Here is a 15,632-nt window from a genome sequence, read left to right as displayed (position 1 = left end):
GGTGCTTATTGGCTCAAATATTTCCAGCGCGTGCTTTGGGGTCATCGCAGTCGTCCTTGTCTGCAGCACATTGTACGATTTCCTGCGAAAAAGGAAAGCGGAGGGCAAGGAACTCACAGGTAATTCTTTTATGTCAATTAAAAAAAAAGCCATGACAGCAGGCACCTTCCTGGATGATTGTGAAATTAAACATAGTATCGGAGTTCTCTTTTCAAGGGACCCATGTAGACAACATACAACTTAGGTTGGATCAAAATATTGGCATTGCCGATTTGCAAATATGCAAAGTTGAACGCTAATTGCACTTAACTAGACTAGTTAATTACGACAAACCTAGACATTAATGCGACGCCTGGGTGCATTTACGCACTCAGTGAACACGTCACCGGTTGATGGCATCTTCCGTCGTGAACAGATTAGCCGAATGTGCAAAAAAAAAGAACGCGAGATTTACAGGGATGTTAATTTGCGCCATCTCTGTGTGGTTTCTGTAACAGCAACACTAACTTGGTGTACCCTGGCTTCGCGCGGTAAAAGAATTGAAGGAAGTGTCAGTAACTCCGCTCTAACGTCTTTTTATTGTAATATTGGGCATTCCTTTTCGTTTTGGTTGTCTGATCTTAGCCGCCAGCAAACGTAAGCTCAAAGTCTACCGTCCGAAGCAACCACGATACCCGCAGCCCCATGGCGAAGATAGGTTGCACGTGGCGAAGATAGGTTGCACGTTAAACGCCATAGGTCGATTTTCGGTTCCTGTGAGACTACGTGCCTCCGCTTTTAGTGAACATATTGGGTGTCATTTTCAGTCCTACTTCATGGGCGTCATAGACGTCACAGGGAAGGAGTTGGGATTTGGGGCCGGGGGGGGGGGGGGGGAGGGGGGGGCACTTTTACACCATGTGGTAGGGAGTACATGGCTCTAGGCAGAATTTATAGTTGTTTGGGGATAAATGCGGGTGAATAAAACGTATTAATGTAACGTGTGGAACAAACGCAAATGTTGAGAGAAAAATACACTCGTTCCATCGAGGAATAACAATTGCATTATGATTGGTTGCATGGCCCGGTGGCTGTGCATCCTACAGCGTTAATCGTTTGTACAGAACATATCCCGCTCGAAATCGACCACGAATTGCGTCGTTACTCCAGTCGCTCATTTCTGTGCAAACACGATAACCGGGTATTCCTTAGGAACGGCAACGTAAGTTGCCCATGCGCCTCATCACCGCAACTGGGTGTTCCTCCGCGCGGCACAGAGGGCATTACGGCGAATATTTTTCACGGGACGCGAGTCGTTTCGGTGATTTTTAGCACATAATCTGCTCATAAATTACTGCAGCGACAAGAAACAAACTACGAGAAAAAGCAGACGGTGTCGGCCATTAGGCGCAATCTCCTTTCAAAACGCGCGCGACCGCGTTGACATCCGGGTCCGCCGCTTCGGTGGAGTGATACACAACATGAGCTATTGCCGTTCTAAATTTGTACCCGAGCATTGCATGAACGTTGCGGCCACAAGGAGCCCCTGACATTTCAGGCGGTCGGGAAATGCAGTCCGTCAACCACTGTAAGAAAAAGAACGAGGAAAGAGAGGTGCCTTTGTTCCCTTTTGTTTGTCTTGCTGACTCCCCCAAGTAATGAGGACGCTCGCAGACCATGAGCGAATGCATGCCCAGTTGTGCAGCTCTAAAGCCATCGTTACATTTCGTGAATACTTCAAAGACACAGGGTTGCTCGCTTTGCCCTAGACTTGGCCAGCGTCATTTTCTTTTTACACTGCCTTGCCAGCAGGTCCAAACCAACACCCTGTTTACTTTCAAAGCGCTTTCGGCAACTTTTTTAACCACAAACAGTGGTTTAGTTGTTTGCCTTGTCCAGAAATCAGTTATCATGCTGGCACTTCTCTTTTTTGTTTTCTTCTTACGTTTGCGGGACGCAAAATAGTAAGCCGACCGAGCTTCAAGCGCCGAGCAACACGAATGTACTGCAGTTGAGCTAGCACAAGCGCTTATGCCTACAGCCTGGCCACTGATCTACTACGCGAATAATCTCAAAATTTTGCGGCTCCCTGCCATATTTATAAAAGCTATCACCAAGGCGCCTACCAAGTCGCCCAAAGTTTTACCAAGGCCCCCAAAACCAAGTGATTGCGATGAAAGGAACCAAGCAAGCCAATGAGAATGCCCAAAATAGGATAGGATTTCTCTTGAAAAAAAAAATAACACTCCACAGCTAGGCCCCGACCCCATATTTTTTCTAGAACCGAACTTCAACTGCACAGAACAAATCTACTGATCTACCACACTATTAACCGTCCACCGAGTCACACTTCGCTTTGCACCTCAACAATTAACCATCGATACCCCTAGTCAACTTAAATGGGATTCTAGGCATGCACCTGGACGCCAAAAACATCACGTCCACCTTACAACAGGCTATTAACACCTGCCGCCAATCACATGGATCAATCGAATAACATTGATTAGCCAGGAATGGCTGTAGGCCACATGGGAAAGGAGATGGGTTGGAACTATGGAGGCGTCAGTAATGGCCTATCATGGGAGCATCACGGACAAAGCTCCATAATGAGTTCAAAGTCTGATGCAGTCACTTAGGAGGGACGCAGTCCTCGTAACTAAGGACGAACGCAGGCAGATGTGTGTACCGTGGGCCTGTGAGACCTTTGCAGTGCTCACTAAATGTTCAGTGCTATCAGAGTATCGTGACATGCATATCACCAGTAAGAAGCGAATTGAGATAGTGATGCTGCTGCAGTTGATTTTATGCCATGATTGTCCACCATTGTGGAGCCGCCGCGCCGCCGTTTATCTCCACCGGGCAACGACGTAATCCGTTGAAAATTCATGGATTTGATTTCAGAGTTTACTTCGTGGCGAAATTTGAGGGCTTCTCGAAGCAGGAATGAACCTCTGGTTCGACTGAAAGCTCGACACGCCTACTAAACTTTCGGAGTCAAGTGTTGTGCCAAATGTATATACGCCTCCACCTGAACCCCCCACCCCCACCCCCCTTTCATCCCTTCATTAATTTACTTGGCTTTTATGTCTGCAGGTCTTGAGGCGTTCTTGAGCGCTTTCTCCTTGCGTACGAGTCTTAAGGCCTTTCTGAGCCTGAACAGTGACAAGACGTCCGACTCGCATCGCTACCGCTTTGTCCACGGATTGCGTTTCCTCAGCGCCATGTGGATCGTCATAGGCCACGGCTCTGTCACATTCGGCAGCAACGCCGGTGAGTCTAGGTTTATTGTGGTCTGGCGTCGTGAAGAACGGGGTTTCTGTATACACTCAACGGTGGACGTCATTCATTACACCGAAATTACTTTTACAAGGAGTAATGGAAACTACTCATTAAGGAATAAGAATGCTACATAAGAAGAGGTTGTGTGCTCCTTTCCTCCTAATAGGCACGTCGTCAGTGCACCACGTGGGTGTGGAAACATAGCCGCATTGGACTGGCCGGAATCCAAGGGCGGCCGATTTAATCGAGTCCCTGGCCGGCTGAATCTTGCGAAACTTACGTCAGTTGCCGAGTTCAAACTTTCCCTTTAGTTTGAAGAGAAAGCTTTTCCTCGAGCGTGCCCCTATCGCCTAATTATGCAATACACTCAAGCGAAGCACAATTACCAGTAAACACTCGGCCGGCATTTGGTTCATCTAAAAGAAAGCAGTTAGGTTCCTAGTAAATGGCGAGGGAATAATTTTTCGTTATACGCGTAACTAAAAAACTAATTGAAAATCATCAAAAAAAATAATGACACTACGTGGTATGTCATGAAGAATAATGTTACAGCGCATAAATTTCAGCGGCGATAGCATTGAAAGAGGAGAAAATTGTTCCGTCATGGTACAACAGATGGCACCAGTGTATTGTAACTATTAGGGTAGCCTCCGTAAGCACAACAGTTCGACCGGAAACAAAATCGTCAATCAGCAGATGGTCCGCTGTAACCACCCTAGTAGAGGAAATTTGAAGTTACGTGACAGCTGATGTACATACAGTCGGCAAAAGGCTTGTCTATAACGCCCGAGCAGCGTGCTTCGGACTGCTTGGGAGACATCTAGTGATAACGCCTGGTTTGAGACCGGTAGAATGTGAGCATGCGCGACTTACATCAGCGCGATGGCTGGTTCCCTTGTCACTGTGCCCGACGCCTTGGCTTCCGTACCTCTTTTCGCCGTGATGAAGCGCTCCCTGCGCTGCCGGGTCGGGAAACAATAGGGGAGATTAGCGATTCTTAGTACAGCGTTGTCTTCATTTAATTACGTGCAACGCTTAATTTTCGCGGCACCCTATACGCAATTTAAACAGGAGTTTTTTTTCTGTATGCAAGAAAATGAACAACCATCGCCGAAAACGCATCGCTGCCGGTGTTCTAGAGTGATCGCTTGAACAGTGCCTTAAGTATTGCGGCATTATCCCGTGAGCAGTGACCTGCAAAGCCAAGCACAGAAACCGGATAGTGATGCACGCGGTACTCATGCAGCGTAATGGCGGAACGATGATGCAATGACCAGCTGTGCGCCAAAGCTAATGCAGAGGAAAAAAATGACACCATCTTCCCGTAGGGGAACCCTGAGTAGTATGCAAAGCAGCCATGGGGTCGATTCAAGTGCCCATTAGTTGTCAATTCGTCGTTTCCGTTAGGTTGAGGTACGTAGCTACCGTTATATTTACAGTTTGGTTTCCATGGTAACTACCACACTTTTCACTTACCGGAACTACGAAATGGGAAATTGCGTTGAGCCCATGGCTGTTCCGCATACTACTCAGGGTACCCCTACAGGAATATGGTGTAATTTTATTAGATGCGACGGGGCTATGTCCCTCCCTTGTAGCTGTTGCGCCGTCCACACCCCCACTACGCATGCTCGGCTTGCTGAACGCCCGGTGGTGTCTTACCCTTTAATGGCTCCTGGAGCAACAGTGTTACCGGTGTCTTCCTGGGCCGGCCCGAGATGAGCCGAGCATGCGCAGTGGGGGTGTAGACAGCGCCATAACAAGGGAGGGACATAGCCCCGACCATGAGATGCTGGAGCGACAGTGTTGCCGGTGTCTTCCTGGGCCGGCACGAGACGAGCACGCTTCCCCTTAAAGGGCTTCTGGAGCGGCAGTGTTGCCGGTGTCTTCCTGGGCCGGTGGATGGACGGATGACGGACGACGGACGACGGAGCCGAGAGCAAGAGATGCTTTGCATCTAAAACTCGCACAGCGCGCGCTAAGGCCGGTAATATCCGCTTTTGTTTCCCGGCCCGGCCGCGCAGGCATGGAGCGCTTATTACGGTCAAAGAAGGTGTTGAAGCCAGGGCGACGGGCACAAGGAGGAGGAGCACAGCCATCACGCTGATACGGGCCCCGCATGCTCACGTTCTAACTATCTCAAACCAGGCGTTATCACTAGGTGTCTCCCGCGAAGTCCGGAGCACGCCGCTCCAGCGTTATAGACAAGCCTTTTCCCGACTGTACACAATCTGAACTTTGTAGAGTCGCAAAGCAGCAGCAAACTTAATTTTCCAATTCATGAGATGAGTGCGATGTATAAGGCAAAATATGTAAGTTCTTGATTTTAGTTATGATAATGGCAACGCTTATTTGACGTAGTTGATCGCTAACCTGAAATGCGTGGTACCTCACTCATCGTTGGTGAATTAGTTTTTAGAATACGACCAGTCATGTTCTAAGCGGGTATCTATTTTATTGATTGATTGTAGGGTTTAACGCGCCGACGCAACGCAGGCGATGAGGCGCGCCGTAGTGGAGGGCTCCGGATTAATTTTGACCACCTGGGGATCTTTAACGTGCGCCGAAATCTCGTACACACGGAGGAGGAGGAGGAAATAACTTTATTTAGTCCAAAGAAGAGGCCTATTCAGGCCCGTGGCGCCTTAGACGACGGCCAAGATATCTTGACTCCTGGCGGCGTCTTCGGCCCTTTGGACGGCCCACTGCTGGATGTCAGGGTTTTCGCTGTGTAGCACGGTCTCCCATTGCTCTTTACTATTTATAATAAATGTGCCTTTGGTATTGCTAAAATCTTTCTTCTGGACACTGGGGCATTCCCATAACATGTGAGTCAAGCTCGCAATTTCTGGGCAGTGCTTGCATTTGCCGTCGTGTATATCCGGATGGAAGTGCCTGTAAAGGCCTGGATTAGGATACGTGTTCGTCTGGAGGCGTCTCCACGCGACTTCTTGCTTTTTGCTTTTCGCCTCCATCAGAAAAGCGGCCGCCGCGGCCGGGAACGGGTATCTATTTTAATACCGTGGGTGAACTGTCAGCTTTTTTATGCGTTAAGAAAACTTTTTCACCGCGAACTATAGCTGAGCCTTGATTGCAGAATACTGAAATGCAGATGATTAAATTATACTTTCAAGAATATTATACGTAATAATTTTAGCTGTATAATACAGAAAAGAGAGCTCTTTATTCAAATTAATTGCGATGACATCGAAAAAAGTATCAAACGAGGATAATGCCAAAAGGAACTGATGATGAAACAACATATCAAAGACGTTATTCTGACACAAGTCTGAGCAATGTTTGCCAGGTAAAGAATCCTTAGAACAGCTGTTCCGATGCCAATTCTGAGGATAGCCGTTGTTACACTGGCGAAGGCGTCTCCGAACCAGGCTCCGTGGCCTCCGTCATGTACTGGTAGCGTGGTGTACGAGCGGCCAGCCGAAGCAGCTGACTTGGTGTTGACGACAAAAGCCGAAGGCAAAACGTAACTGGTTTAATTACTGCGTGGCGAGAGATGACCAGCGACGATACAGGAAGAACACGCTTCCGGGCGAGCTCACAGCATGACTCGAACAAAGCAACAGGGGGATCCGATGCCGTTAATCGAATTAATAGTGCGCTAGGAGGAAACGCGTGTATACCCTCGGAAGCGCCAATGGTCAAACACCTTTGCACATGGCTAGAACACACTACAGACACACACTGACACTCCTTCCCGGGTTCATTAGAACCGGCAGTAGCGGCGCACGTAGAGAGGGGGGGGGGTGGGTGGATCTCGGCGACCGGCGTCCTCACGCATATGCACGTCTTTACATGCAGAACAGTTCGTTTTGTATTTTGCAACTGCCGCGGTTTGAGTAATCACTGGCGGGTCCTGAGCGGCGGGTGCTTGTGGGAGACTTGTGGGAGACTTACGCTTTGGCCCAGAGTTTACTCAGCCCTCCATTGTCCACAACACTTCCGAAAGACCCATGGGTATAATATATGTGGCTGCGGCCAGTGAGCACCTATGACGATGAACGTGAGCTTTTCTAGAACCGCTCTCGGCCTCCTTTCCCATGTCTTGCAAGAAGAGAGCACTATTGGCGGTGAGTGCGAACACAGGCGGCGCTGCGAAGCGCGCCTCCGTGACGTCAGCTTAGGGATTCTCCCATTTGTCGTCTGCTTCACTCAGGCTCGCTCTCCCTGCTGTTTCTTTGCGGTCGGTCAACGTCTGATGCTTGTCCTAACCAGAATTGCCGTGTGGGTAACTTTTTTATCATAATAATAGACTTAAAATCGCATACACTAGCTCATGGTGTCAATTAGAGTATAGTTTTGGATACCGCTACGGGAGAAACATTGCCGGCGCCACCCCATTCCTTGCGAAGCCGGTACTGTGCGGAGCGCGAAGAGTCGGAGCTATGCGTCAGCTTCTCATGTAAGCATTCGAACAAAAGGAACAGTCAGGTGCTAATAACCGACAACAGCGAAAATGGAAGACCAAAACAAATTCTAGGCCTTCAGGGCTGTCGGCTTTGGCAGAAGGCATCACGATTCCCGGTAATCATATGTAAGGTAAAACAGTTTTTGCAACCTTGCCGAACGCTCGAACGCGTTTTGTCACATCACTTTACGTTGTCAAGGCATGAAAGTTTGCCGACATGCACTATAGACTGCAAAAACTGTAGGTTGAGTTCCAAATAACCCAGTGTGTATATACGCGCGTGCTGATTCTATACCAGGCATCTAACCAGTATGGAGGTTTATTGAGCAAAACGAGTCACGTCTTCGTTAAATTTATAGTAACACATATCTGTTTGTTAAGACCTGGATGGATATTTCGGAACATTTTGCACAGCCATATCTTCCCGATATTCGGATATGCGTTATAGGAAAACTGGACTCAAGAGGAGGAGGAGGAGTAAGGGGAGGAAGGGAAAACTCTGTTTAACAATTGTAAATCGATCTGGTTAGTGGGCCGGGTCCTCAGTCCAGGACAAGAGAGTAAAAGTAATTTTCTTCAAATCATAGAACGCCATCCCGAGTAGAATAGGATTTGTTCTTCGCGCCTGGAAAGGTTGAAAAGCAATAAAGAGCTACTTGGAATTCTTCTTCGGGTTCGAGTCTTGTAATATATGCAGGTATACTATTTATTACGTTAGTTAGCAAGTATATCATGCCTTCAACACCGTAATCATGTCATCATTGTTCGAGTTGAGAGTTATGATAACGATATAATTACAATAGAAATTCGGAGCACAAAAGCCGCCTTCGAGTACTGTGGACCGCGTTGTTTAGGGCGCGATCGCGGTGGCGTAGCACAAACCTTCTCATTGTATTTGCATGTGAATAAACAAATCACGCTGTGGATATGCACCTTCTTGCACGCAGCCGTAATGAAAGCCAATTTGTGAATAAGGGAATGTATGCCATACAAAATGAAGGAAATATCCACACGACCTTTGTGAGGCTCCCAAACATCCCGAAACCTCCTAATAAGAAGTTGGTGACGGCGCAGAAAAATTAATGCGTTGGGCAGGAAAAAAAAGCAAGAAACATTAATTCGATACAAGACCGCAACGAAAGAAACAGAAGAAAGCCGCTTTATTTCCTGCTGTGCGATGACCGTGTAGAGGCAGCTGCTTGGTACGTGGTATTAGACTGTTGAGTCTTCATAGAAGCATCTCAAAAATACTGCAGGAAAGCCTACGCATTTTGAATACTTATCGAGAAGCTCTGATCGCTGATCCTCGCGAATAAGCAAGAAAGGACGAGTCACACACGATCTCCTGACCGATACTCTGACGAAAGTTGTTCTCTATCTCTTCGTGTGTTGCAAACTTGTGGGGGATACAGCTTCAAATTATTCAGATGCGTCAGAAGCTGGCAAAATAACTGAGTCGCTAGAAATACGCTTTTTAACGCACTACAGCAACGAAGCGGGCGATTTCTAGCCCAGGCACTGTTGCCCCTCACAAGCGGAGTGTAGCAGACGACAGCGGCGCGAATCCCTAAGCCGACGTCAGAGCCAGGGGGCGCCACTCAAAGGTCTCACCGCCAATAGCTGTGCCACCACCCTCATCTCACCCCAGCATGCCACCAATGGCACAGTGAAAGCCGACCTGTCCGTATGCGACAAGCCCTGCAGACCATCACCACCAGCCGTTAAAGCAAAGGTTTACTATTCTCGTCGAATGGTTTCGCCGTGGCGGATGATTTGCCCTTCATTTGACCACAGCTGAGCCGTACCCTTCGCAACGCATCACGTGACTCGCCGGGCCGAGCTCCGCTGTCAGTCGCGATCGCTAGCCGCCCGGCGCCCCCGCCAAGGATATCTCCGGGCGTGCTGGGGCCCTATAACCTTTTCTTTCCTCCATGCGCCCTATTCTCGACTGCACAAATTGCCGGAAATTCGCCCATGTTTCTTTGCGTAAGCACGACGTAAGCAATCAGTGACGTGCTGCACCTATAGCTATGACGACATGCAGTGTAATTTGACGAGTCACTCATAAAGATCGCTACCAAGGTATCCAATATTGTGCAAGAAATATATAAAAACACTTGGCATGTACTATAAAAATTTAGACGGTATCTGAGGCTGACAAGAAAAACACATTTCTGTAGGTCAAATTTGGAGTCAACACCACAAGGCGATCGAGTAACGCTGATCCAAAAGCGAGTCAAAGGCGGATGTCGAGCTAAATAACATCACACATTTTTTTTTACCGTATCTATTTATTTCTTTCAATCGCTTTTATTAGCATAGCTGGGCTCTCTGCTTCAATGCAAGCTTTGTTGCGTTATCACCTTCCCTGCCGCCACCGCCGCCACGCCATCGCCTGCTGCTATGTTACAAGTTTATGGCGTGATCACAGAAAAAGACGGCCGCGACCATCGCTTGTATAACACATAAGAGCAGCGAAGCGCTACGCCTGATAACCGCGGAGCGCACCGATGTCGCCGATTCACTCATTCGTCAAGCTCGACTTCAATCAGCGCTGTAATGAACCAAATAGTCACTTTTCTTTGTTATTTTTCTCTTGAGTTCGATCATGTGACCCAACAGCTTACTAGGACGAGTATGGACAAATGCCATGCATTGGGTTCTCTTTGTCATGGAGAGGCTTGTACTGCCCTCTTATGTTGCGGTTACGCCAAACAAATAATTTTTATTTTATTGCCAAACATAAAAGCAAAATACTGCACGTTATTTGTATGCTCCATAATCGCTGACTTGGAAGCAGTTGAAACTGTAATTTGTTTCGGTAGGAAACATGCTTTAAACAGCGCGCATGCGAAACTGCGCCTGCTGCAAACTGCCGCACATTTCGCAGCGCCGTAAGCCGGGGCAATTTTTTGCCCTATTTTGCTTGTATTTTGCGACAAAAACAGCCGCCATTTTCAAGCTGTTACGTAGCATTGCGTCACTTTTACGCAGGCTGAAGTTGCCAATGTATGACGTAATCGTTCCCGCCAACTGTTTAAATTACGTCACGCCTTCAACAACAAGCAGTAGTGTTGTTGAATAGCAAAGACAGGCTTACGTTGTCATGTCCGCTGCATTTAGTCTGGTTTTTCATTGCCGGCCAAGAATTATGCGCCTTAAGTAACGAGAAATAAGGCAAACTTTAGAACTGGTGTCCGTAAACGACATGAAACGTCAAAATGACGACAGCACACACAACCGCTTTGGCAACCAGAAGCACGTGACCAAAATTAAAAGCCAATCAGAAAAGACTTCCGGCAAATTGCCAGAATTGCCGGCAATTCGTGCAGTCGAGATAGGGCCCCTGCCATGGAGGAAAGAAAGGGTTAGGAGAAACCCTGACGTCACATTTGCGAAGCCGAATCCCGCCATGACTTGAGCCCACGGAGCCCAGCACTCTATCTCATCATCCTTTGCTATCTCCGGTTTGATTTGACTAACATGGCGTCGCCCTGCCCTCCCGCTTCGAAGCGAAAACAGCTTCGTCGCTGATTCCTCGGTGCGATGTCATGTTCTAAGCTGTTGATTTCGCGTTCAATTTGCCCATTCTAACCCTGACCCAAAGTTTCAATTGAAAAACGGCCTTCGTTTTTGAGATAGAAGGATGGTTTAAAACACAAGTTTGGTTCATTCGAAAGATTGCCTCGTTAGAACCATACTGACACCACTTTTAACACAAACTTCGCTCAAATAAGCTACATAATTAGGAAAAAAGGGAATGACCATGCGACCCACCAGCTCATTTCCCCAAACAGAACCTATGATGTCACACGAGAATGCTCTGCGATTGGCGGAGGCCGGCAAAAGCAAACGCAAGTTAGGCAGGGCTTACCAGTTTGCATGGTGAGCTAACCAGTTTGCATAGTGAGCTATATGCCGTTAAACATACTGCACATTCCTTTTATGACACTAAGAACGGTGGAGTAAACGGTTGAAGTTCCGAACGAACGCGCAAACATGTACGCCAATGCGTACGAAACTACCGCAAGCCGAAATCGACATCTCGCCGTCGCCACCGTCGCGCAGACGAATTTTCGGGTTCGAGGCTCTTCGGGGCCAACGAACCGTCCCAGCACGCACAGCCGCGACCTTGGTATCGTAATCCCTTCACAGGAGGTTGGCCGTCATATCGCAAACCAGCAAAGGTAAAAATAGAAACGAGGGGAGTAAGGAACAGCACGCAGCGACGAGATAGTGACAGTCGTCGCAGTTTCGGAATGGTGTTGGCTTGCTGCTATTGTTAGGAGCTCGCTTACAGTTTACAACCATTGAAAACTTCAGTTTGTTCGAGTACTTTGCAATGAAATTTCGTTGCTACGTTTTGAAATGCCCATGTAGTACGCGCAAATCGTCGAGGGAGTGCGACATCCCCGCCGGTGAGGAGATCTACTTTCATGTGCTGCCCAACGACGAACCTCGGCGAAGCAAGTGGCTACGTTTGCTGAACTTTGCAAACGCAGGAGAAAGAGAGCTAAAGGAAGTACGAGTGTGCTCGCTTCATTTCCGAGGAAGTGATTACGGCAGGGACCCTTACGTTAGCTCACTCCTGGGACATGCGGGCGCTCGTCGCCGACTTCGTCAAATCGCCGCCAAAGCGCTCTGACCTTGCGGAAAAAAAATGCCGTACACACCGCGCATTGACGCTCGTATCTTTCTTGTCGAAGCAGAGAGCTCGCGCGAACGGCTTTCCATACACGACACCGGCCAACTGGCATAAGCGATACTGCTACTGAAATTAAACTATTATTAACCATAATAAAAAAAATTCCCCCGCATTTCCCCGAGGGGGAGAATGTGAAAGTGCGAATGCACGGTTGTCGGCCCGCTTGCGGCGCTTGCGCTCGGCCCCCGCAGCCCACCGCCTCGCCGCCTTCTCTTCCATCTCTTCCATCGGGTTTGTAGTATCACGTGTACACCACGCAGTTATCAAGCCGCTATAACGCCGCTGAGTCGCCAACGCACGCCGCTGACGACGTAGTTTGAATGCGTTAAAGATATAAGGCGCGTCTAACACTGATATCACCGTCGCGTCTGTGGCTTGGTCGGTAGCGCGTCGCGCTGCGGCCCGCAAAGTCCTCGGATCGAAACCTGGCGCCGGATGCTGTTTTTTCTTTAAAGAGCACTGCGGACGCCGCCGCCGCCGACGCCGGCGGTGGATGGTTTGGGGTCGCTTATAAAGAGCATTCGCTCTTAAAATACGGCACATACGTACCAGTCTGCATTCGTCCGTCGCGACGGGGTTGACGAGGCAGCGGTGCCGACGGCTGGGCGTTCGTCTGTTGTGGCTATCGCGGAATGGTCGCTTTCCGGTCCATCCGCGTATCCCACAACTCCTGCCGCCCGTGCACTTAGAAGCATTGAGCGTTCAAGTGGTGTGAGGTTGTTAAATGCAAGCCCGAGCTTCTCGGCGAGAGTTTTGTTCTCCGGATCAGGCGATTCCATGACTAGGCCCGGGCTGCGGGTGCACTAGGTTTTACTAGTATTTTTAAAATGGCCGCCGTTCCTGTTTGATTCCCGCGTGTGGGTGCTATATGGAGTCGTCATACTAAGTATCTGTTTCATGGACCGGCTCGTATGACGCCATTGTTCACGTGACGAAATGTGCAATTTAGCGGGAGATTTAAAATTTTGGCTTAAATTGCCTTATTTCTCAGTGAATAAAGCATCATTTGCTTCCGGGAAAGCGCTTAGGGTACTATGAAACGCCTAATCTTTCGAATAAAACAAACTTTTGTGTTCTCTTCATGGCTCCTTTAAGGCTGCCTCCGACGGCGGAGTTTTCAAACTGGCCTAATCTAAAAACGTTTGTCGTAGCGACTGCGCTGGTTTGCAAGCGTAGCGAGGCAGCCACATACCAAGCGCCTTAAAAATTTGTCCGTTTTATTCGCCCAAATTTGGCCGCTGCAGTTGTAAACAAGTAAGCAACATTGTCCATGGGCTCAAGAAAAATGACATCACTTCCTCAACACTTTTCGGAATGCATTGGGATGCTAGGGGCCTCTCCTGAGTATTCTTTCCTCCATGGCCCCTGTTTAACGGGAGAGGCTCGTCGCGACTGAAATTTTAGTGTGGCATTTTGGCTACTTTCTGGATCCATGTTCAGGGCTTTACAGGAGTCGCGATGAAACTGGAAGCTAACCAGAACAAGAGAACAGAGACGATATGGCTGTGCCACTCAGACACAACAACGTACGCCGCTACTTACCGGGACAATGCGAAACTTGTTGTATCGCTTTTTTTAGTATCCGTCACCTACCTTAAGTATCGCGTCAAAGACTTCAAGCCACACCGCCAATTAAAAGTGCGGTGTTCACGGGCGCTTGAGATTCCATGCAGAGCGGTGGGAAGCGTGTATGACGATCTTAATGGACGCGGGAATGTAAGTAGGCAGCGAAAGGGCATGAAACGCTGTGTGCAGCAAACACATGTTCTATGGCCATTCATATTCTTTGAATACTTCTCGTAAACTTAACATAGTTTAGCTTTCTTAGTAGACAAGAATGAACAGCTGTTATTTTTCTGATCCGTAGTACGTAAATAATATTTGTTATTTATTTTCCCTGCTTCTCAAACTTTGTGGCTTTTTTTTATGCACACCATCAAAAAGGAATTTCTAGCATCGTTGCTCTCAAAATTACGATTTTTCTGGCTACTAGTGGCGAATTTCCTGGCTACTTCCGGCAATTTTCAGGCGACTTTTTTGTTCTGAGGACCTGGCAACCCTGGTACGGAGTGCCAAACGCGCGAAGATAGCGTCGGAGACTGCGGAAGAGCGAGCCGTTCTGCTAGGAAAACGCCGGAAGCGGGACCGCAACCGGAGACAAATGCAGGCTTTGGACAAATAGTATCTTAAGCAGGTAAAGAAGACACCCTTTATCTGCCAGCAGATTCACAGCCTCCACAAAACATCAGAGGTAACGATCCGTGTACATTTGCTACAGGGGCACGGTCAGAATATACTGAACCAATTAGCGGACCATCTTTCCCACTCTGCTTCCCCCCTGAATCCTCTCCTAGCCCCCTTCCTTGTGATCCGCGCTACCGTCTTTTAGCCCGGAAATCTCTTCTGAGGAGGGACACACGTGCCCTAATTTCCCCGCGTGTCTGCTCCCTGCCCCCAAATATTTCCCGGCTGGAGGAAGTTTCTCCCAGGAGGCTTCGGGATGGGGTGGCCCCAACACCGCCAGTCACTTCAACTCGGTGGCACTCACAAGACGACCCAGGAACTTGTCCCAAGTGTACGTCTCCGGCGGCTGAGGCTGATGCCAAGCATCTTTTGTGGACGTGCGCGGGAACAAGGACAGCTCGAGGCGACGAGCTCACAAAGGTTGGTCTCCGGTGGGATAAACCGGATGACTAGAACCGCTGGGTGCAGGAAGATAAATACGTCGCTGACGGACTTTCTACACGCTACTGGACTGCATGTATACCTGTAGACTCGAAAACCTATCGGTTTCGTGACCATCTGTGCTTTTGGCAGCCCCCCTCTCTCTCTACTTTCGTCTCTACCTCTTGCCTTTCTACTTTCTTCTCTCTTCCCAGTCTTTAAACCTCCTCTCATATGCCGCGAGGCAAAAGCACGGAGTAAAAAAAATAATTACAGCTAAATCAAGACTTAAACAGGCTGAGCCAAGTTTTGGCTTCGCATATTCAGGGTTGGCTGAGCTATTTTACTGTAAACATAGCGCGGCATAATGAACCTTTGCCGGCGTTGCGTATCAGTGAGCCTGGGTTAGCGACGAGGCCATTGCCATCGTTGGCTCATTCGTTCTGCTTGTCCCTCTTTATAGAACTTCATTCAGCCCTTCCATCTGACATCCTGGTGGAAAACTCAGAACCAGTTCTCTCTGAATCCGTGTGGTTTTATTATAAGCATAAATAGCAAAACAACACAAGTAAAATTCGT

Source organism: Haemaphysalis longicornis, unplaced genomic scaffold (genome assembly GCF_048455015.1).
Source record: "Haemaphysalis longicornis isolate Haplotype H1 unplaced genomic scaffold, Haemaphysalis longicornis Haplotype H1 scaffold_1, whole genome shotgun sequence".
Taxonomy (NCBI): Eukaryota; Metazoa; Arthropoda; class Arachnida; order Ixodida; family Ixodidae; genus Haemaphysalis; species Haemaphysalis longicornis.
The sequence above is the reverse complement of the archived record's forward strand: the minus strand, read 5'-3'. Positions refer to the sequence as shown.